Below are 25,337 nucleotides of genomic sequence, written 5' to 3'. Positions count from 1 at the left end.
ACTGTGTTAAATGTGAAAGGACATTAGTTGTTATAAACATCCTAAAAGAACACTTTGGTAGGAATAATATTTCTATTTGTAGATCCATTTGTGTAATTGCAAACCACATTAATATTGTCTTTACTGGCTAGTTAAAAAAATAAACTCCTTAGAAAGTGGGTTGACTGTTTTGAAATATGCCATAGAATCAATTTGCTTTGAGGCAGATTGTTATTTTAAAATTTTTCTTTGTACTTGGTTTCCAGACAGTGAAGCAAAAATAAAAATGCTTTGTGAAGAATTTTGTGAGAACAGGCTCTTTTCTAGATACAATAATAAAATGCAATAGGAAATATATTTAATACATATTCTGAAGAGATGAAAACTTGCAATCAACAATTGTCTTACCTCCACTTTCTCTGGAGTTGCATAAAATTCTTAGAGGATGATTCACTGACAAATCACAGGTGATTTTTAACGATACTACCTATCATTTCTTTTGGTAACAGCTCATTGATTCCTCACTACTACAAGATCACTTTTATGACAAGCTTTTTTTTCCTGATTGCCATGGAGCTCTCATTCCCATGAGAAAGCATTCTGCTATTCCAATGCTATGTTAGAGTGAGTGAAAATCTGTATCCATCTTATACTTTCTATAGATGTGCCATATACTTATTTCTTTTGGGGGAACCTGATACTTCTTCAGGATGCTGTTAGAGGAATAAAGCACATATTCTCACCTACTTTTAAATATCACAAAATGGGAATTCTATAACCCACCAGTAGGCCACCCATGTCCAAGCTCTCAAAGAATCTCCTCCAATTCCAATCAACTACAATTCTGGATTTCTTCTATTATTGGTTAACTTCATTTCTACATAACAGCAACTAGCTACTGGAATTTTAAATTAAATACATAGTACTATTTACAATAGCATCACAAAATGGAATTTCTAGGTATAAATCTAACAAAATATATACAAGATCTATATGCAGAAAACTATAAAACTCTGATACAAGAAATCCAAGAAAATCTAAAAATATGGGTAGTTATTCATGATCATGGAATGGAAAACTCAATATTAATGAAGATATCAATTCTCCCCACTTAACTGTAGATTAAACACAATCCCAATGAAAGTCCCAGAAAATTATTTTACAGATATTTAAAAAGTGATTTCAAGTTTATATTCAAAGGAAAAAGACCTAAAGGATCCAACACAACACTAAAATAGAACAAAGTTGGAGGATTGATACTACTGAAATTATAACACATACCAATTTAAAAATCAGCAAAATACCTTAAAAGGTTTCTCACCAAAGAAAATAGGCAGATGGTAAATAAACATGAATGATGCTCATCATCATATGTCATCATGGAATTGCAAATTAAAGCACAAAGGTCATCACTAAACACTAATTAGAATGGCTAAAATGCCAAATGCTGGTGAGAATACAGAGCAACAGGAAATCTCATTCATTGCTTGTGGGAATGCAAAATGATACATGCACTTTGGAAGACAGTTTGTCGTCCCTTACAAGCAAAATAGAGTTTTGCCATATGATCCATCAATTTTGTTCCTAGATATTTACCCAACTGATTGAAAACCCATATTCACACAGAAAACTTCATGGTACTATTTAGAGCAGCTTTATTCATAATTACCAAAACTAGAAGCCACAAAGATATCACTCAAAGGGTGAATGAATAAACACATGATAGTACATCTGTACAATGAAATATTTTTCAGCAATAAAAGAAAAGTTATAAGGCAACAAAAAGACATGAAGGAAACAAAAATGCATGTTGATAAGAAATAGAAGCCATTTTGAAAGTCTACATACTGCATGATTCCAACTTTATAACATTTTAGAAAAGGTGAAATATTGAGATGATAAAATGCTAGTGGTTGCTTGGATTTGGGGTGAGGGATGAATAAGTGAAATGCAGTGGCTTCTTATGACAGTACATTTATTTTGCAGGATACCGTAATAGTAGATAAAAGACATTATCCACTTGTTAAAACCTACAGAACTTTACAGAATGAAGAATGAATCTTCATGTGTGAAAATATACAAAAAGTCATGTAGGGTCAGGGATCCCAGGATCCCTGCAGCCTGAGACAAAAGAATCTAGCTGTATTACAAATATATGAAAAAATCTCACTGAAAGTCACAGGGAAGGGTCATGACCAAAGAAATTTGGGGAATGAGTGAAATCTGTAAGGAACTGCACACAAGCCCTATATACTAGTTGATAAAGTAATGAGAATATGGCTTAACAATTTTTGTAGTGCTAGCTATACATTTATATGGGAATGGAATAATAAAAGGTAGACAGACGGTGTAAGCCAGGTTTGCCACTGTGGGATTGGGAGTGTACAGATAAACAAGGCGAGGGAACTAGAATGATCCATGTGGTAATGAATTAGAATTGGAATCATCAATATGAACTAATGTTTAGCTTTAAAAAGATATAGATGTTTATGTATAGAAATATTTATAGGTATGTGCGTATACATTGGTTAGTGCAAACACACACACACACGCATATATTGCTTTGTCAGCTGAGAGGACCTAAAAGAAATGACACCACAGAAACAATGAACATCTAGATCTCGGTTCCTAACACTATTCTCTGATGAAAGGAAACACAGCTCCTTAGAGAAATGGCTGCTTTGAGGATTAGAGCAATAAATATACAAAATGAGCCTGGAGCACTTTTCAGTGCAAAAAAAAGTAAAGAAGTGTGCAAAAAACAAACAAAAAAAATTGATGGGGCTACTTTAAAAGAGTACAGGAGCTAACTGAAAAAGCTCCCAGTGGCCAAATCTGGAGAACTTGGAACCAGAAAATAAAGAAAGTAGTATTGAATTCTAACATGAAATACAAAATAAGCATCCATGACTCTATATGGAAATAAATAAATGGTTGAATAGAATAATAAACTGGAGAGAAGATACAAATTCCATGCAGAAGAATTTCAAATAGTTTACGTAGATATTCCACCCTCAAGAAGGAGGAACGTAACTTGTGAGCTGTGCATAGTGTGAGTATAAAAGTGTGAGCTGTGCATAGTGACTTCCTTTCAATGTGCACGGTGTGGAGAGGGGGAAAATTGAGGAATTTTACTGTGGGTTAACCTGACAAATATTACCTCAGCCAGGAGATCAAGGCCAGAATCATCAGTTATAAATCATGTTGATAGAATGCACCTTTAATATGGTGTGATGAAAATAGCACTCTACCTCTGTGGTCTTTCTCCCCCCAAACCCATAACCCCATTCTTATCATGAGAAAAACACTAGACAAATTCCAATATTGGGACATCCTATGAACACATAACCAGTACGCCTCAAACTCTCAAGGTCATCAGAAACAAGGAAAATTTGAGAAACTGCCACAGATGAGAAGACTAAAGAGACTTGACTAAATGTAATGTATTTTATGTGGAAACCTGGAATAGATGAAGGACAAAAGATAAAAACTTAGGAAATCTAATAAACTATAGATTCACTTAATAGCGCATAAATATTTGTTCATTAATTATAACAAATATATCATTCTAATGTAAGATATTGATAATAGGAGAAACTGAGTTGGGCTATATGAGAACTCTTTCTACTGGCTTCTCAATTTTTCCATAAATCTAAAGATGTTCTAAAAAATGAAATGTATTTAAAAGGTAATTAACTACCCAAGGGAAAACATACTAGAATAATACAAAATAATTTGTATTATAACATTATTGAAAAAATTCCAATTAATTTTCTATATAATCAAATTTTCTATGTATAATTTATATATATTAAGATTTAGTAATGTCCTGTAAATGAAACTTTTGAGAAAAAAGTCTCTGTGGATGGATTCTTTCAAGTTATTTACTTATTTGTGAATAATTTCCTTTATGCATTTCAAACCTGCCCATAACAAACTTCTGAAAATATGAATGGAAAAATTCTGCACTATATTTTGAACACAGTTAAGGGGAAATTGCCCACAGGTTGTTAAAAATAATTTTAAGACTAGTGATGCTGACTTTTAGCTTGGAAGAATGAATTCACTGAGTAGAAGAATAATTATTTGTCACATAAACTTTAGAGTACTGAAATGGACAGTGGCATAAGAAGAAGTGAGCTTATAATTTGGGTACCTACAATTCTAAAAAACTACTCTGTGAATTCAAAGACAGTAATAACTAGTGAATATTTCCATGAATCATAAGAAAGACAACAAATATCCATCCATCAGTATCTTTGACATTGAAATGTTTGGTATTATTATTTGTTGCTTTGGCAGGAAAAGAAAGAAGAAAAGAAAGAATGAAATAAAGAAAGAAAAGGAGGAGGGGGAGGGGGAGTGACACTGAGGAAATAGATATTTTATAGCAGTATTACCCAAAACCAAATGGTTATACTAAGGAGAACCAGCTTTGCTTTATAAAACCTTAACTCCATTCTTGGAGCATGGTAGACAGCACACTTCCAAGAAAACTCTTCCAATTAAACTTGGCAGAGGGTAAAACAAACACACACAACAAGCATACTGAATTTCAGTGTATCTTATTTAAAGTGTTAAAAATACTCATTATTACTTATTTACATTGTTTAGAGCAGAAAGGACCAATAAATTTATATCTAAAATAACTTTTCTTTGTTAATTAAAATTTTTTAAATAAATTTATTTATTTATTTTTCTTTTTGGCTGCGTTGGGTCTTCATTGCTGCGCACGGGCTTTCTCTAGTTGCGGCGAGTGGGGGCCACTCCTGGTTGCGGTGCGCGGGCTTCTCATTGCAGTGGCTTCTCTTGTTGCGGAGCACAGGCTCTAGTCGTGCGGGCTTCAGTAGTTGTGGCTCGCAGGCTCTAGAGCGCAGGCTCAGTAGCTGTGGCGCATGGGCTTAGCTGCTCTGAGGCATGTGGGATCTTCCTGGACCAGGGATCGAACCCGTGCCCCCTGCATTGGCAGGCGGATTCTTAACCACTGCGCCACCAGGGAAGTCCCTAATTAAATTTTAAAGATGTTACGAAGCGGGTTCCGTTGGATAAAGTAACTTTACTTAAAATTCCTATTTATTGACGAGGAATATTTTTGGACAGGTTTTTAAAATGTAGCTCAGTGGACAGAAATAACTGTTGAATATCTTAAATTATTAGGTTAACAAATGTAGAAAAAACATAAATTATTATAATGGGTAAATAACTTCATACATGGTATGTTGTGATGAGAAAACAGCCATTCTGAGTTGCTGCCTAGGCATTTTATGGTGTAACAATCCTGCTCACACCCAGAATCTGGACACTGAGATGATGACTTGAGCTTAGGATTCCCACCACAAATTTCTGCTTTTCCCAGGACACCTTTTAAAATAATCACTTAGAACTGAGCCCACAAAAAGTTAGTGACTGCTGCCCCAGCCACCTTATAAGTAATAGGTGCTTGCTGCCCTGCGCTCTATCTTCTGTTCACTTGTGATCTGGGACAGAGGACTCTCCTGGCTCATAGTGTGCCCCCATTTCTGGGATCCGTGAGTAATAAATCTTGTGACTTTACTTCCTTTGTGTGGGTGTAATGAAGCTGTGGTTTCAGTGAAAACGACCCCAGAGGTTTTGGGTTTTCACATCCCCAAAGTGAGAGCTTGGATGCTGAGAGAGCTACCTGCCAAACCCATGCGGGTAGATTGTGTGCCTCCTCATTCAGCAGGTCACAATCTGCATGTTTCTAATTTAACACATCAGCTATGGCCCTTGTAACACATATGTGATATCTACGGTATGTGACGGAGCAAATACCTTATTGTCCTCTTCAATTCCATTTAAAATCAACTAACTGTTAACTATTATAGAAAAGTGAACTTTTTTTCTTTTTTTTGAGCAGATTGTGATAAGCAGCTTAAATTTCAAAATCAAGTAGAAAGGATGATTCATTCTGTGGATACCAGCCCAGCTTCTGTCCCCAGCCACTACTGTCTTTAGCCAATGGGATCATGAACAAAGTGGCCATTGTGGCAGGGATGGAGGTTATGCATGGGCTCAACAACATGGACTTCCACTCACCAAGGATGATCTGGCTATGGGCACTGCTGCACGCTCAATCTGCCAGCAGCAGAGACCAATGCTGAGTCCCTGCTGAGTCCCATTCCCCAGGATGATCAGCAAGCTAGCAGGTTGATTACACTGGACAGCTTCCATCATGGAAGGGGTAGCAGTTTATTCTTATTGGAATAGACACATAGTCAGGATATGGATTTGCCTCCCCTGCACACAGTTCTTCTGCCAAAACTACTATCAGTGGATTTACAGAACGCCTTATTCTGTCATGGTATTACAAACAGTACTGCTTCTGATCAGAGAACTCACTTCATAGCAAAAGAAATGTGGCAGTGGCCCCATGCTCATGCAATTCACTGGTCTTATGATGTTCCTCACCATCCTAAAGCAGCTGGTTTGCTAGACAGTCAAATAACCTTTTGAAAACTCAGTTACAGTGTCAGCTGGGTGGCAACACCTTGCAGGACTGGGGTAAGGTTCTTCAGCAGCATCCAAGGTATAGTGCTGTTTCTCCAATAGCCAGGTTTCACAGGTCCAGGAGTCAAAGGATGGAAATGGAGGTGGCACCACTCACTATTACCCTGAATGTCCTACTAGCAAAATGTTTGCTTCCTGTTCCCCAAACTTTAAGTTCTTCTGGCTTAGAAGTCTTTGTTCCAGATGGAGGAATGCTTTTACCAGGAGACACACCATGGTCCACTGAACTGCAAGTTAAGACTGCCACTTGGCCACTTTGAGCTCTTCTTATCTCTGAATCAACAGGCAAAGAAGGGAATTACTGTGCTGGCTGTGGTGTTTGATCCTGACTATTAAGGGGAAACTGGACCACTAATCCACTATGGAGGTAAGGAAGAGTATATCTGCTATACAGGAGATCCCTCAGGGTGTCTCTTAGTATTACCACACCCTATGATTAAGGTCAATGGAAAATTAAAATAACCCAATCCAGGCAAGACTACTAATGGCCCAGACTGTTCAAGGATGAATGTTTGGGTCACTCTGCCAGGTATAGAACCACAACCAGTTGAGGTGCTTGCTGAAGGCAAAAAGAATCCAGAATGGACAGTGGACAAAGGTAATTATAACTACCAGCTACAACCATATGGCCAATTACAGAAATAAGTATTATAATTGTCATGAATATTTCCTCCTTAGTTTGTTATAAATACAGATAGATAGACGATAGATAGATGGATACGGTATTTTTGTTTTCTTTCCTTGTAACATATGATGTATTGACTTTATATCATAGCATTTAAGCAATGTTAATTTTACATCATAATATTTAAGATACAGAATATCAAGGAGAAAGTAAACATCACTCAAGGACTTTACTTCCTCTTCTGGGAAAAAGGTTAGTACATTTTCAGTTGTACACAGGATAGCTGTATCATTATAGGCAGAATTATGACCTAGATATTGTCTTTATTTGGAAATTAAGTATGGTTTAAGGAGATGCATATGGGTGCCAAACTGAATTGTCATGGTTAATTTTATGTGACAACTTGATGGGGTCATGAGGTGCCAGGTATTTGGTTAAACATTATTTTGGGTGTGTCTGTGAAGGTGTTGCTAGATGAAATTAGCATTTGGATTGGTAGACTGATTAAGCAGATGGTTCTCAAAAATGTGGGTAGGCATCATCCAATCTGTGAGGGCCTGATTAGAATAAAAAGGTGGAGAAAGGGAGAATTTGCTCTCAATGTCTGACTGAGCTGGATATTGGTCTTCTCCTGTCCTTGAACTGGACTTAACACCCTCAGTTCTCTTAGTTCACAGGCCTTTGGACTTAGACCAGAACTATGCCATCAGCTTTCCCAGTTCCTTATAATAACTTTGTTGGTTCTGTTTTTCTGCAGAACCCTGACTAGTACAATTGTCACCAAAAGAAAATATAACTTTTTGCAAAATCATATACTTATATAGTATGTTCAGATCAAAGGTGAAAACAGAGGTACTATCTTATAAATCATATCTTTTCATTTATTTTTCTTTATTCATATGAGATATCCTAAGTGCTTCATAAGGAGTTAGTACATACTTTTAAATTCCCTCTAGTGAAGTTTTGTTCATCTGTTTCCTTTAAAATTTTTATTTATATACTGTCATAGCTAAGATACTAAGAAATATTCTGTGATGCAAAAGGAGTCAGTCATTAAGATGTGTCAGTTTCTTCATATTTGTTCTTCAAAATTATGGACATCAGTCTCCGTGTTTAGGGAAACAAATATCATATGGAATGTAATTTAGAGAGAAATCTGGTATTTTTATTGAAAATATGCCATCTCTTTGTGTCAGTAAAATACTTTACATATTTAAATTGATTTCATAACATCTTCCTATAAAAATCTAAGTGAAATATACTATAAAAAAATAAGAGTTATAATATCGTCTGTTTGGCAGTGTGGAGCTTATACTATTTAATTTAGATCAGGATATTTACTACTAGCCTGAGAGGCTTTGAAATTGGCTTATTTATCAGCTTTATTTTCTGTCAAATTGCAATCATTACCTTTTTTTTCTGATGGTAGTTCCAAAAGAATATTGACTGTCTTAGCTATTAAGTATACAAAAAATTTCCTACTCTTACTGACTGGAAGATTTTTTAAAGAATATGGGTTCCTTGGGAAACACTGCATTACTCACAGGACTTTATAAAATTTCTTTATACCATCTCTGTCTTTGAGATCTTTTCAGTCTGTCATTTTATAGGCAGGTGAGGATTTTTTCCATTTTTCTTACTTATATAGTGCTATATACCACATTTTCGGGTATGATAGTCTTAGCCTGAAATCAGAAGGGATTGATATTTACATTTCTAAAAGAGGCTCTAATACCAGCATATCAGGACTCTAACTAACTTAACCAAAAGGGAATTTTTGGAAATCATCAGCGAAATAAACTTGGGGAGTCCAACTAGACAAGAATCAAAAAATGAAAGTTGCATGCACATTTTTTGATGCAGATGGTCTGGTTAGAATATGGTAGGTGCTGGATAAGGCAGGATAGTCTCTCCATCTCAAGAGCCTTAACTTAATCACACCTGTCAAGTCCCCTTTGCCATGTAAGGTTACATATTGCCATGTACAGTTTCCTGAGATTAGGGCATGACCAGGAATATTTTCATATGACGCGGAAATGGCTGGGTCATATTGTAGGTATATGTTTACCTTCTAATAATGGGTGAAATAATTGAATAAACAATTCACTAAGTAAGATACATGAGTGGCAAATAAGTGCATGAAATGATGCTCTGCTCTATATAGAAATATAATTGATTTTTGTATATGAATCTGATATCCTGAAACACTGCTAAACTTATTAATTCTAGTAACTTATTTGTACACATCATAGGATTTACTTCACAGAAATCATGTTGTCTGTAAATAAAGGGAGTTATACTTCTTTTCCAGTCTAGATGTTTTAAAATTCTTTTTCTTTCCTAATTCACTGGCTAGAACCAGCAGTACAATGTTGATTAAAAGTGGTAAGATAAACATCCTTTCCCTGTTCCTGATTTTAGAAAGGAAGTATTCAGTCTTTCACTATAAGTATAATGTTAACTGTAGGTTTCTCATATATTTTGTCTATGAGTTTAAGGATGTTCCCTTCTGTTTCTGGTTTTATGAGAGTTTTTACCAGGCCTGTATTTTGTATTTCTCAAATGTTTTTTTCTGTATTTATTGAGATGATCATGTAGTTTTTCTTTCTTAGTCAGTTATTACCCAGAATTACATAGGTTGGTTTTTGAATATTAAAACAATTTTACATTCCTGGGATAAACCCCACCCCCCAAAAAAAAAGAATATGGTAGGTGTTGATGTGACTACTGAACTTGACCTTTCCCTGGCACTGGGTCTTAGACACTCACTTTAGCACTTCCACACTCTGTCACTCCAGAATGCTCAAGGAACCTGAGGACGCCTCTTGGGAGGGGACCACGGCCACTGCCCCACACCAGCCCCTCCCCTCTCCCTAGAGGATCAAAGCCTTCATATGCAGGGAGGAGCACAGACTGTAGCAGGAGGGCAGGGATGGAAACCCCCGCAGCTGGGGGAGGGGAATGGCAGCCGCCAAGGGAACCTCCCCGCAGCTTCACCTGTCCCATCTCCCCCCAGAACCGAGAGCATTTGGAGCACACAGTCGGATTCACGGACCAGGAGTGCAAAGATGTCTGACCGGGGCGGGGTGGGGAAGATGATCCCTGAATCCATCTGAGCAGATGAGAAAATTTTGCGAGAGAGCCAAGTTGGAAGGAAAGAAGAGGGTCTTGGATGGAGCCCTTAACGATTCTGCTCTGTAATAGTCAAGAGGGAAAGGAGGAAGCAGCAAGTGGAACTGACCAAGAGCTGCCGTGAGGAAGAAGGAAAAGCCAGATGAGGAGGAGGGAGCCGACCCAGTCTGGAAGCCAGGGGCTGGAATTAAAGGACAAAGATGACCCTGGCCTTACCCTCAGGATGGGTATGATGTAGTGAGAAAGACCCGAAGTGCACACAATTACAGCTGCTGGGAGCTGGTGCAGCCGAATGGGGCCACAGAGCGGGGGACACAGAGCGCAGACGCGGAGGCCGTCGTCCAGCCCTCTCTCAGGGTTAGAGAGAGAACCATCAGCACCTCGATCACACGCCCGAACGCAGGAGGCACTCAGTACAGCTTCGTCTCCTTCCAGCCTCCATAGTCTGCAGCCTCAGAAAAAAACCCAGGTTTCAAGAAAATCTTAAAAATCACATATGTTTATGAAAGCCTCAGGTATCTAGGAATTGTAAAGAAAAGAGAAATCTTCTGGCATTAAGATTCCAACCACCTTTGATTTCCGGGTAATTCAGGATGAGTCACTGTTCTTTAAAAAGTAAGACTGAGTTTCCCCAAAATTAGTATTTCGTTTTGAGGACAGCGGCTGACAAGGGCAAAGATACTCAATGACGCCCCAGTTTCAGGCACAATCATAGGGGAGAGAGACAAGTTAGGAAAGGGAACACAGAAGATTCCACAGCGATGGCTCTCAAATAAAACCAATCCCTGGCTACAATGATAAGCCGAAGCGTCTGTTATCATTGGATTGTGGAGAAGCAAAACATAATGAAATGCCAAATGTAAATATGGCTTTTTTTTTTTAGCCCAAATCTCCAACTCTGGACAAAGAACTAAAATGATTCGAACTCCCCATAGACAGAGTTTGTCTTTAGCTTAACAAACAAGAGATATTTCAGGCAAGAAGAAATGCATTTTTCTGTAGGGAGCAAAATAAATTCTAATAGCCCACAAAACGCTGAACCAGCTCGTAAATCCTGTGCTGCAAACCCCCGGAAGCCTCCAGCGACTGCCGCAGGGAAGGCTGGGGAAGGACACCTTCTGGGTAGAGACACCATGGCCGGCCTTCTGAATCCCTTTCTCTCCTGCCCACCTGGCTCTCTCCGGCTTAAGACCTACGTGCCTCACGCTTGAACCCTTAAACCTGTCACCTACCACACCAGGTGAATCTCAGGCGACCCCTCCAATCCGCCCACCTGACTTCTCCCAACAGTCCCCATCACATCAAGCTTTTCTTCGAAAAACTTCCAGTAATTCTCCAGTATCTTCCAATAAAGTCTGAGTTACTTGCCTCGAGTTTCAGGCCCTCCACAACCTGCCTGAACCTACCATTCGGACCTAGATCCTCTCTTTCTCCAGAATCCCGAACCCCACCGTCCCCATCCCTGCCTACTGTGTCCAATTCACCTCACAGTCAGGCCCTATTCAAGGGACCCCGCATTCAGAAACCAGAACCTGGCCATTCCTGCCCAGACAGCTCTCCCCTCCCTGAACTCAGGTTCAGGACCACTCAATCTGGCTTCACAACATGGCTTTCATCTCCTTAAAAAAAAAAAATATATATATATATATATATATACACACACCCAGAATTCTTTTGAAAGAGATTTATATTTTTTTTAAAAAAAGCACTTAAATTACATGATTTCCAGACCTATTATAAAGTTACTGTAACTAAGTGTGGCACTGGTCCATGGATCAATACATTGATTAATGGAACAAATAGAGAACTCCAGCATAGACCCATACTTTTACTCACTTTTTATTGTGATAGTACTATTTAACATAAGATCTATCCTCCATAAAATGTTAAGTATTGCTAACTATAGGAATGATGTTGAACAGCAGATCTCTAGAGTTATTCATCTTACATAACAGAAATTTTATATTGTGAATAGAAATTCCCCATTTTCCTCATTTCCCCTATACCCACTGGATTTTTGATAAAAGTGCCAAAGTAATCCAATTTGAAGAGGAAGGGATTTTAAACCAAAGGTCTTGGGACAACTGGATATCTGTCATTAATAAAATGCTCCTTGAGTCTTCCTCACATTATACACAAAAATTAAATTGAGATGGATCAGAAACCTGAAGATAAAGCTAAAACTATTAACCTTTTAGGAGAAAATATACGGAGAACATCTTCTTGACTTGGCAGTGGACAAACTTTCTTAGAAATGGTATAGAAATTATGTCAGTGAAACTTTGCCTGTGACCAGCAAAAGGTGAGAGAGTTTCCTGCCCCATCACAGTGAAGGCAGAGGTGGCTTACTTTCCCTCTTCTGGACCAGAAAGTTTTTTCTTTTATTCCGTCAGCTGACTCTTGCCTTTGTTTAGGATGGGAGTATTCTCTTTGTTTGTTTGTTTAACTTCCTTCTCTGTGGATGATAGCTTTTGCCTCTACCAGAGCAATGGATCTTTGCCTGGACCTTGCTGGCAGGAGGGAATTCTTGCTTTTTCCTCAGTGGCTTGAAACTTTTATCTCTTATAAAATAAGTATTTGGGAAGAAGAGAGTGCTTTGTGCCAATGTACCACCAATCTCCAGACCTGCCCAAAATCTTTATCAAGAGCACCCATGAAAGCCTGTGGAAGAGAGCTTGCCATCAACTTCAGAGCTTTCTTGTGTTTAGGATTCCCATGTGTACACAACTAAACTGGTAGTTCACATTCAGCATCTAAAAACATCTTAAAATTTTAGCTGTTCCTTCTTGCTTTTATGGTGACTGTGTTTTCCTTCAATGATCTGCCAAAGGCAAAAAAAACAGTTCAAGTCCTGTCTCACCTCAGAGGAGATTATCACCCTTTGAAATTCAGTTGACTGGTTTAATTTGCAAACTCACTACTGCTATACTCAAGGAAAGTTATGATTTTGTAGAGTGTGGAGCTTTCTCTCAGTGTTAGGGTTGGGGCAACATTCCCTTGTACCTTTCTACATTATAATCGGAGTTGAAATTCCGATACTATTTTAAAACTATTTTTTGTAATACATTGTTTAGTTTCACTGAATGACATTTTAAAAATTTGCAGTATAATATATATCATCAAATTCAGAGTTTTTGGTGGCAAGTTCTGTAAGTTTTAAAAATACATAAAGTTTAAAAAAAAATACATGAAGTTTCACAACCACTAACATGAACAAAATATAGAACAGTTTATTGTTCAAAAATAATTTTATTTTATTTTTTTAAAATTGCCTCACATCCTTTTGTAACAAATCCTTCCTCTCACTCGCAACTCCTAGCAACCATTTATCTGATTTCTGTCTCTACATTTTTGCCTTTTACAAAATGCCCTATCAGTGGCATCATATAGAATGTGGTCTTTTGAATCTATTTTCACTTACCACAATGCTTTGAAAATTCATGCATCATCTTTTCAGGTGCTTATTAATCATTCAGATTAACCCATTTTAAGTTGTATCATTTGTCTTTCTATTAATGAATAATACACATTCTTTATATGGTCTGAGATAAGCCTTTAAACAGAAGTATCATTTGAAAATGTTTTCTCAGTTGGTGGCTTGTCATTTTATTATTTTAATGACATTTTAGAAATTTTTATTTTTGTACTGCTATCACAAATGCAACTGTCTCCTTAATTTCAAGTTCTAATTGTTTGTTGCTAGTGTATAAAAATATAATTAATATTTGTATATTCAACTTGTACACTGTGACCTTGCTAATATGTTTATTATAGTAATTTTTGTATATTCTTTGTGATTTTTTACATACAGGATCACATCTTGTGAGAAATCCAGGATCACAGACTCATATTGTGAGTAATTATAGTTTTACTTCTTTCTTTCCAAACTGGATGTACTTCTTTCTTTCCAAACTGGATGCACTTGTTCTTGTTCTTGTTGTTGTCTTATTGTACTAGCTACACAGTACAATGTTGAAGGAAAATGGCAAAAGAAAACACCCTTGCTTTGATCATCATATTTAGAGAAAGACTTCAGTCTTTCATTTTGATCTTTACCATTATTTTCTTGATTTCTGATGTCCAATATCTATAATCATAGCATGTGACACATAGGTGCAGGATTAAACTTTGAATAAGGCAATGAAAACATTTATGTTCAAAGTTGCATAACACTATAACATCCAAGGTTTAGTTCCAATATATCAATGAAAAAAATTGAGATTGAAAAGAAGTTGGTTGAGGTTAGAGCATTTATGTAAACTCTGAATACATTTTAAAGGTCATAAGGTAGAATATGCTAATTAAAGGAGAATGTTGACATGACTATTAAAAAATTATTACATCTTTAATATAGTGATTATTGTTTGCATGGGAAATAATTCGAGTGCATAAAAATAAAGCCTGGGAAGCCATAGTCAGTTTAAGTAAATGAATTATGTTTAGAATACTCAACATAGAATGTTGACTTTGGTTATGAACATTCTTCAGTAATTCACAATTTCTGGTATATTGCAGTTAACACAGAATATCCTAAGGAAACATTTTATGCATTTGTATTTTATCTATTTCTGCAACTTATTTTTGTCCATTTTCATTTTAAGTCCTTCCATAATATGAACAGTATATTAGGTTTTCAAAAAAATGATTCTTATTTGTTTATTTATCAGTTACTTATTATTGCTGATTCAGTAAATGTAGCATTTGTAGAAACTTAAAGTGATTAGAGAGAACTGAGCATTTTGCTCTGGCCAAGAATGAGAGTTACATTCATAATCCTTAACTTTTATTTTAGACTGTAAAAGAATTATGTTACTGTATACAAAATTTTATTAATCTTTTTCTATAAAAATGTCTAAAATATGACTACTTAATAATAGGGTAGTGATAGAAATTACATTTAAGGATATTAAAGACCCAAAGATTAAGCCAGACTATGCTTTTGATACAATTTGACTATTTGAATGGATATTATCATCAAAATTGATTATATCTCTGACTGTAAAATTTTTTCATTTGCTCTCATCGGCAGTTTTTCTCCAGAGTCAAATCTTGTGGTCATGTCTATGTAAAACTCTTTAGTAATAGTTACATCTCAATATCCTGGGTATCTTTAACTACAGTTAACCATGTACCAGTTTATCTAGGGAGTCCTGGCTTATGCCTGTCATCCAAGATTAGCATATAGTAGTGTAGTGCCCCACTTTTCATTTCCAAATCTTCCAGTTTCAACTTGTTTATAAAATATACTGTAACCTTGTCTTGAATCTAACACAAAGATTTTTCCTGAGATGCTGTAATTCTGAGAGAAAGAGACAGAGAGACAGAGAGACAGAGAATGTATATATCAGGAAATTAACACAAAATGGAGTAAATCAGTAATAAAACTAAATGCTTTACTAGGGTTACTGAGTCAGAAATTATATTACATCACTAAGTTGTAAGTTAAAATACTGAGAAGATCATTATTATGGAATAATCAGGGTAATGCTAGATAGTAATTGAATTAGATAAAAAGCAGATATATGATGGTGAATCTAATATTCTGTCCACTGTCTCAATAAGGAATCTAAATTCTACTGCAATGCAGAAATTTGAAGATTCAGTATAATCTTATTCTATGTTTCTTCATTTATAAATGAATTCCTGAACCACATGATTCCCAGTTACTTTGAAGTACCTCCTAATAAGAAAAAGGGACACACACATACAAGGAGTTAAAGTATATGTAGTTCATTCACTTTAGTTATTGTATAACCTGTTTCTTCTACCCTTTTTCTTTGTCTTATTTTTTGGTCTTATTTATTACATTTTTATAAAAAGAATAAACAATTGACATTAATTGTTATAATATCTTCCACTGGACATTTCTTTAGAAATGTATGATAGTATGCCTTGTGTACAATGTACGTTCACACCTAGGTTATAAGTTTCTGGAACTTAAGGTAATGTGTGCCATTCATGATTTTTATCCCCTGGTACTCATACAAACATACAACATTTAACCAGAATGCAAAAATTTCTATTATCCTAGTAGCCATATTCACAGAAAAACAAGTATTTGACACAGTAAACTATATGGACTTTTTTTCTTTAAAGATTCTCTTTGTTCTTTGGGAATTAATTATTAAGGATTTTTCTAGTATTCTTGTTCACTTTATTTGCAGGTGTTTCTAACACCTCTCATGCATTTTTTTCTTCCTCTGAAAAAAAATAAATTTGTATGAAGAGCCTTATTATTTTGTGTTTAAGGAGAACTGTGTCTTATTTTGGATATATTAAAATTCAATCACACACAAATATTTTAGCACATCATGTTTTCATTTGTGGTGTGAATATTTTAAAACCTGTCACAAAGTAACATCTAACATTTGTAATACGGCTGTTATAGATTTAAGCTCTTTCATCTGTCAGATTTTTTCTTCTTCTTAATCCTTGCAGAGCTAAAGCAAAATTCATAGGTTTATAATTTGGCAAAATACATAGGATCTAATGAACCAGATTTTACAATCAATAGGTTCCTAAAAGCAAGTAATTCAACCAAATTCATATCTAATGTAAAAGAAATGATTTAGGGTTAATCAATTGAGTTCAAAATGAATTATTTTTACATGTATATTCTGATTACCTATTTAGACTGAATATTGCTTCTTGGTCATTTCTCATCCTAATGAACAATGTTATTCGTTATGCTCAAGGTCATTCACATATTCCCACTGAATTGGGAAGAAGCTGAAAGAAAAGGGGAAAAACTGAAAAGGAGATTAAAAAAAAAAGAAATCTTTAAATTAGTGAAAGGACTAGTTGGCATTGAGCTGGAAAAGAGAAAACAAACCCAAGGGGGGAAAAAATTACTAATCTTTTTTAGCCCATAGCATGATAACTAAAGAAGAGAAAAAGTAACTCAAAACTGGTGTGTTCTGTATGCCAGTGCTGAGGTATGAACTTTGAATGCACACTGTGCACCTCTCAAAGTCAGGGGCAGAGCATTCATTTATTATGATTATTATATTATGTGTAGCTTCAACGTGTAACATAGTTCCTGATACTTGGAAACTATTTGTTACTGAGTGATTATCTCATTTAATTCCAAAAACAATCTTGTGAAATTGTAGTTGCTACATTTATATTAAAGATGAAGAAATTGGGGCTTAAAGAAAAAAATAACCTGTGTGCTGTCCACAACTAAAAAGCTAATGAGAGAGACTATTTGACTCTAAAACTATGCACTTTTGTTTTTCTTTTCACTATGCTGTACACTCCTTCCTTGAGGAAGAAGGTCCAGTGTGGTACAGAATTAAAACCTGCCATAGCTCTTCCAGCATTTCCTGTGTAAGCCACTGTATCTATCGAAAGGAGCAAGTGGTTGTTTATGAGGATGTTTCTCAAGGAACACTCATCAATTTATGTGGATGTTTCAGGACAGCTCTTTTTAAACTACCTAAAGTGGAGTTAACGATGGAAAAACTGTTCCCTCTAATTATGATATGCACTTGTTATAACTCACAAATTTTTCTCACACATCAGAATGATCTGAGGTTACCTTTAAAAATTTAGATTACTCTAGAGTTATGAGGGAAACTCATTTTTTCTAGGGATGTTTCAGCAACTCCATGTACCACACTCTCATACTAGACAGCTTCCCAGAACAAACCTCTGACTTGCCTTCCCCTTAAAAGGGCTCTGAAGTCATCACAGTTTGTCCATTTATTTGGACAGTCATTATGTACTTATAATGTGTTTAAATTTTGCCACTTAGGTCAGTCTTATATCAATTACTTGAAATTTACTTATCAACTCTATTGCTCTGATAGCAATTTACATTATAATATTTTACCGAACTCTTAAGTGTTTTAACAATTCCATTCTCTTATTAACTCTCATTTTCCATGATATCACTGGTTTTAAAATACAAATTGTATATGTTTTCTATTTCTCATTAGAGCCTATATAACTTTTAACCCCTATTTATTATTAATATTATTTTTTAAATGTCAATATTAGTATAATATTCAAGAAAATTAAAAGGGTATTTTTAAAATAATAAAAGTGGGAAAATAGCAGCATATTTAACACATAATTATATCAAGAATATAAAGCATTTATGAAAATCAAAAAGGAAGTACAAATTAATGGCATTACCTATTGAAATGCAGAGTATACATAAAATTTGATAAAGCACATTTATTCTATAGCAATATTCTCCCAAAATAATTGGAAGTATGCATAGACAGACATGTGCAAGCAAGGGAATAGAGTGTGTGTGTGTGTGTGTGTGTGTGTGTGTGTGTGTGTATACAGTTAATGACTGGTAACAGTTTTATACATAGTTATTCATGGAGTTAGATTAAATATAAGTGGGGTATTTTAACCTGAAATTTTTTTCCTAATTTAAAACTTTATAATAAAATATAAATTCATATGCAACCTACTAAAATATTTAAGTAATAATTATTGGTAATCTAGAAAATTAGAAACTACAGATAAATGTAAAGGCAAAATAATAATCACCCATAATTCCATCATCCAGATATAAGCCCTTGGTAACATTTTGGCATAATATTTTAAAGTATTCTCTTGATAGGTGTAAACAGATTTATTTACATGTATGTATATACATTTGACTATATTCAGATTTTGTTTTGTTTTTAATTTGAATGCTACTGTTTTTGCATATTTCAGCATTTATATTTTTTCCTTAAGAGCAATGCCAGGACAAGAAACTTTTTATATTTATTTTGCAATTCTAAAATCATGACCTGGGACTTCTCTGGTAGCACAGTGGTTAAGAATCTGCCTGCCAATGAAGGGGACACAGGTTTGATCGCTGGTCTGGGAATATTCCACATGCCGCAGAGCAACTAAGCCCGTGTGCCACAATTATTGAGCCTGCGTCCACAACTACTGAAGCCTGCTTGCCTAGAGCCCGTGCTCCACAACAAGAGAAGCCACCACAGTGAGAAGCTTGCCCACCACAATGAACAGTAGCCCCCACTCACCGCAACTAGAGAAAGCCCATGCACAGCAACGAAGACCCAACACAGCCAAAAATAAATAAATAAACAAATGAATAAATAAATAAATGAAAAATATAAAATCATAACCTGATTTCAGGTGACCTGAACTACTACAGAGTATGAGAGGTCAATTCAAAGCCTATTTACCAATATTTATAAGCATTATAACTTGTTATAGTTTGGTAATTTAGTGAAATTTAGCATTTCATTTTAACTATGAGTCATGTCTCTGAATAACTTTTGCAGAGCATAGCTTTTCCACCAAACTTTCCTCCTTATAACTGGCTTTTTTATTATTTAAACTATTTCTACTTTTATTTGATCAGTCTTCCATTATTTTTCAACAGATACTGTTATTCTATCTTTTTTTAAAATTCTGACAAAAAGGTGAGGAACAAAACCACTCTTAGGAAACATAGTTGAAACTATAAAATGAAACCTTAAATTTCAGTTTAGAACATAGTGAAATGTAGAAATATTGAATAGATGTTAGAATTTCTATACCCAAATAAACCTTCTGGACAGAAAAGGATGAAAAATTGAGAGTCCTATGTAAATCTGACATTTGGTGAACAATATTTTTGATAACAAAGCACCAGGGGATTTTGGTGAAAATGATGCTGAAATTGTGCAGAAAGATATGCGATACAAAATGGGAATAAAGAATGATAAAAATTGTGTCCTCAGTGACACAATTTAATTCAGTGAAAAACTTTTTCTATTTCATTTTATCTTTTCTGTCAGGTAAAACTAAAGAATCAAAAAACTGTAGGTGGAAGGAATTATTTAGAATACTCTTGAACTCAAGTAAAACATGCAGAGATCTGTTCATGTTTCTGATCTGCTTAAACTTCATTAGTTACCTAAAATATTGAAAAAAACTTTTTAAAATAAAAATTGATTCTTAAAGAATGCCATGTTAAGAGAGAAAATGAACATGAAATTATGCCATCATTTTATTAAAATATATATTTTACCACGTGTTTTCTTCCTTCCTGAAATTAGCCCTTTCTTTAAAGGAAGTTCATGTTCTATTCAGTGATAAATGGACAATGACTCAATTACTTAAGAGTACCAGGTCACTAACACCTATCCTTCTCAAACTCTCCCAAAAAACTGCAGAGGAAGGAAAACTCCCAAGGTCATTCTATGAGCCCACCATCACCCTGATATCAAAACCAGACAAAGCTATTGAAAAAAAAAAAAAGAAAATTAGAGGCCAATATCACTGATGAACATAGATGCAAAAAATCCTCAACAAAATACTAGCAAACAGAATCCAACAACACACTGAAAGGATCATACATCATGATCAAGTGGAATTTATCCCAGGGATGCAAGGATTTTTCAATATACACAAATCAATGAGTGTCATATACCACATTAACAAACTGAAGAATAAAAACCATATGATCATCTCAGTAGATGTAGAAGAAGCTTCTGATATAATTCAACACCCACTTATAAAAACTCTCCAGAGAGTGAACATAGAGGGAACCTACCTCAACATAATAAAGGCCATATATGACAAACCCACAGCAAACATGATTCTTGATGATGAAAAACTGAAAGCATTTCCTCTAACATGAGAAACAAGACAAGGATGTCCACTCTTGCCACTGTTATTCAACAGAGCTTTGGATGTCCTAGCCATGGCAATCAGAGAAGAAAAAGAAATAAAAGGAATCCAAATTGGAAAAGAGGAAGTAAACTGTCACTGTTTGTAGATGACATGATTCTATACATAGAAAATCCTAAAGATGCTACCAGAAAACTACTAGAGCTAATCAATGAATTTGATAAAGTTGCAGCATACAAAATTAATACACAGAAATCTCTTGCATTCCTATACACTAACAACGAAAGATCAGAAAGAGAAATTGAGGAAACAATCCCGTTTACCACTGCAACAAAAATAATAAAATACCTAGGAATAAACCTACCTAAGGAGGCAAAAGACCAGTATGCAGAAAACTATAAGACACTGATGAAAGAAATCAAAGATGACTCAAACAGATGGAGAGATATACTATGTTCTTGGATTGGAAGAATCAATATTGTGGAAATAACTATACTACCCAAAGCAATCTACAGAGTCAATGAAATCCCCATCGAATTACCAATGGCATTTTTCACAGAATTATAATAAAATATTTTGCAATTTGTTTGAAAACATAAAAGACCCAAATAGCCAAAGCAAACTTGAGAGAGAAAAATGGAGCTGGAGGAATCAGGCTCCCTGACTTCATACTATACTACAAAGCTACAGTAATCAAAAGAGTAATGTATTGGCACCAAAACAGAAATATAGATCAATGGAGCAGGATAGAAAGCCCAGAGATAAAGCCACACACCTATAGTAAACTAATCTATGACAAAGGAGGCAAAGATATACAATGGAGACAAGCAGTCTCTTCAATAAGTGGTGCTGGAAAAACTGGACAGCTACATGTAAAAGAATGAAATTAGCACACTCCCTAACACCATACACAAAAATAAACTCAAAATGGATTAAAGACCTAAATGTAAGACCAGGTGCTATAAAACTCTCAGAGGAAGACATTGGCAGAACACTCTTTGACATATATTGCAGCCAGATCTTTTTTGATCCACCTCCTAGAGTAATGAAAATAAAAACAAAAATAAACAAATGGGATCTAATCAAAAGATTTTGCACTACAAAGTGAACCATAAAGAAAACAAAAAGACAATCTTCAGAATGGGAGGAAATATTTGCAAACAAAGCAACCAACAAGGGATTAATCTCCAAAATATACAGACAGCTCAGGCAGCTCAATATCAAAAAAAAAAAATAATAATAATAACCCAATCAAAAATGGATAGAAAACCTAAATAGACATTTCTCCAAAGAAGACATACAGATGGCCAAGAAGCACATGAAAAGATGCTCAACATCACTAATTATTAGAGAAATGCAAATCAAAACTACAATGAGGCATCACCTCAGAATGGCCATCATCAAAAATCTACAAACAATAAATGCTGGAGAAGGTGTGGAGAAAAGGGAACCCTCTTGCACTGTTGGTGGGAATGTAAATTGATACAGCCACTGTGGAGAACTGTATGGAGGTTCCTTAAAAAACTAAAAATAGAACTATCATATGACCCAACAATCCCACTCCTGGGCATATACCTGGAGAAAACCATGATTAGAAAAGATATTTGCACCCCAGTGTTCATTACAGCACTATTTACAATAGCCAGGAGATGGAAGCAACCTAAATGTCCATCTCCAGAGGAATGGATAAAAAAGTGGTATATATATACAATTGAATATTACTTAGCCACACAAAAGAACAAAAGAATGCCATTTGCAACAACATGAATGGACCTAGAGATTGTCATACTGAGTGAAGTAAGTCACACACAAAAAGACAAATATCGTATGATATCGTTTATATGTGGAATCTAAAAAAAAAATGGTACAAATGAACTTATTTACAAAACAGAAGTAGATCACCAATGTAGAAAGCAAACTTATGGTTACCAGGGGATAAGGTGGGGGAGGGATAAATTGGGATATTGGGATTGACATGTGCACACTACTATACACAAAATCGGTAACTAATAAGAACCTGCTGTGTAGCACATGGAACTCTACTCAATACTCTCTAATGGGCTATATGGGAAAAGAATCTTAAAAAAAAAAAAAAAAAGAGTATGTAATGTGTAACTCATTCACTTTGCTGTACACCTGAAACTAACACAACAATGTAAATCAACTATATTACAATAAAAAATTTTTTAAAAAGCTCCAGTTTGAGAAAGAAAAAAAAAAAAAAAAAGAGCACCAGGTCACTTTCTCTGGACTCTCACTAGGTACTAAGCACCTATTCAACAAAGAATTCAATATGCTCCTTATCAGAACATTAGTCAGTGCAATTTTATCAAATTCTTTTCCATTTAGTACCCCTGAAAGTGAACGTGAAAATATCTTTGTTTTTAATCCAATATCTCAATGTATAAACAGGCAATCATTAGCAATACAAAATTTCAAATTATATTCTAGCTTGTATCAAGCCATGAATTTTTCAGGGAATAGTTCAGATACAACAATGCTTCAAAGATAGAGTACTTAGCTAAGAAGCTTATATCTCTAGTCTTAAGCAATTTGAAGATTTTAGTCCAAGTCAGTTAGAAAAATATGATCTCTCCATTGTCTATTAATATTCAAATTTAAATTTTGTTGTGTGAGTCATTATCACAAAGTATATGTATATTAAATACATATATATTAAATATATATTATATGTATGTACAACTACTGTAACAATTGCAAAAATTATTTTAGTTCTACTTTAAATAATCCAGAAGTACATATTGTATACTTAGTATATCTATCATACTTAACATTTAGTATATTCAATATACATCAATATTTTATATATAATATTTTTCTGGATTATTTAAAGTAGAATTAAAACATTTTTTGTTGTGGTTTTCCAAGTAACTATTAAATCCTGATTTGAACACCTATAGCCTACATTATTTCTTCTTCAAAAATATCTACGTTGGGCTTCCCTGGTGGTGCAGTGGTTGAGAGTCTGCCTGCCAATGCAGGGGACACGGGTTCGAGCCCTGGTCTGGGAAGATCCCACATGCCGCAGAGCGGCTAGGCCCGTGAGCCACAACTACTGAGCCTGCGCGTCTGGAGCCTGTGCTCCGCAACAAGAGAGGCCGCGATAGTGAGAGGCCCGCGCACCGCGATAAAGAGTGGCCCCCACTTGCCACAACTAGAGAAAGCCCTCGCACAGAAACAAAGACCCAACACAGCCAAAAATAAATAAAATAAATAAAGAATTATTAAAAATATATATATATATCTACGTTAAAAAAATCACGAGGACTTATTACAGTTTTTGTTGATATCATTTTATAATTGTTATGCTTTTCCTTTAAGAAGCATATTTCTTCTTGAAGTCAAGTGAGTATTGGTATTTCATTAAGTTTCCACACAATTATTAATTTTAAAATGATAAAAATGACATCAAAACACATCTAATAAACAACACTATTATATCTGTTTTGGTAAAAGTAGAATAGAAAAACAGTTTTTAAGTAAGTAATTGCATCATGTCTCTACTTTGCTTTAAGACGGTGCAGATTAAAATGTGCTTTGTGGCACTCTGCTCTCTAAAAATGTTTTAAAAAGTGAGAGAGAGAGGAAGTAGAACAAGGAGAGAGGGAAGGAGATAGGGAATGAGTTAGTGAAGAGGGCAAGAAATTTTATTTTTAAATAATTTGAAAATTATACATATATGTCTTTATTTTCAAACTCCCAATAGACCTTTCAATTTTCAGGGCTCTAAATAATATAAAACAGCTGTAGTATTCTATAATGTCCTTCTAGTGTACATTACTACAATTGTTTTATATTGTTTAGCCATATTATTCCAAATTTATTTGTCTGTTGAGCTGAGCCAGAATAAAAAGGGATAATCCAATTTAAAGATTGACCAAGAATGATGACTTACATTAGCTTTATAGTTGTTTTCACTTCTGTTCATCCAAAGCCAGGAATAACCATGCAAAACTCTATTAATGAGGGAAGTTGAAATGAGAAGGATGCTAACTGAGATATGTAGCATTGATTTTGAGACTGGGTAGTAGTTGATGAAGAGACTGATATCAGAAGCCAGATGAAGGCAATTCACTATATATAGTGGGGAAACATTAGCTCAACTATCTTCTGTTATAACACGGGGAGCAGAAAATGTGCTTAAATGATTTATGAGTTTGGGTGAAATGGTTTCAAAGCAAAATGTTAATTGTTGAAATTTGTTATTTCTGAAAAAAGGGGAACTCACAGAAGAACTGATTAGATTACAGGGAATTAAGAAAAACTACAGATTACCCAGAAATTCCAGGATTTGGAAAATGAAATGTTTTGTCAGCAATCAACACATGTAGTCATTAAGACCTAGATTTGTGGGCTTCCCTGGTGGCGCAGTGGTTGAGAATCTGCCTGCCAATGCAGGGGACACGGGTTCGAGCCCTGGTCTGGGAAGATCCCACATGCCGCGAAACAACTGGGCTCG

The sequence above is a fragment of the Balaenoptera musculus genome, chromosome 5, assembly GCF_009873245.2.
Source record: "Balaenoptera musculus isolate JJ_BM4_2016_0621 chromosome 5, mBalMus1.pri.v3, whole genome shotgun sequence".
Lineage (NCBI taxonomy): Eukaryota > Metazoa > Chordata > Mammalia > Artiodactyla > Balaenopteridae > Balaenoptera > Balaenoptera musculus.
The sequence above is the reverse complement of the archived record's forward strand: the minus strand, read 5'-3'. Positions refer to the sequence as shown.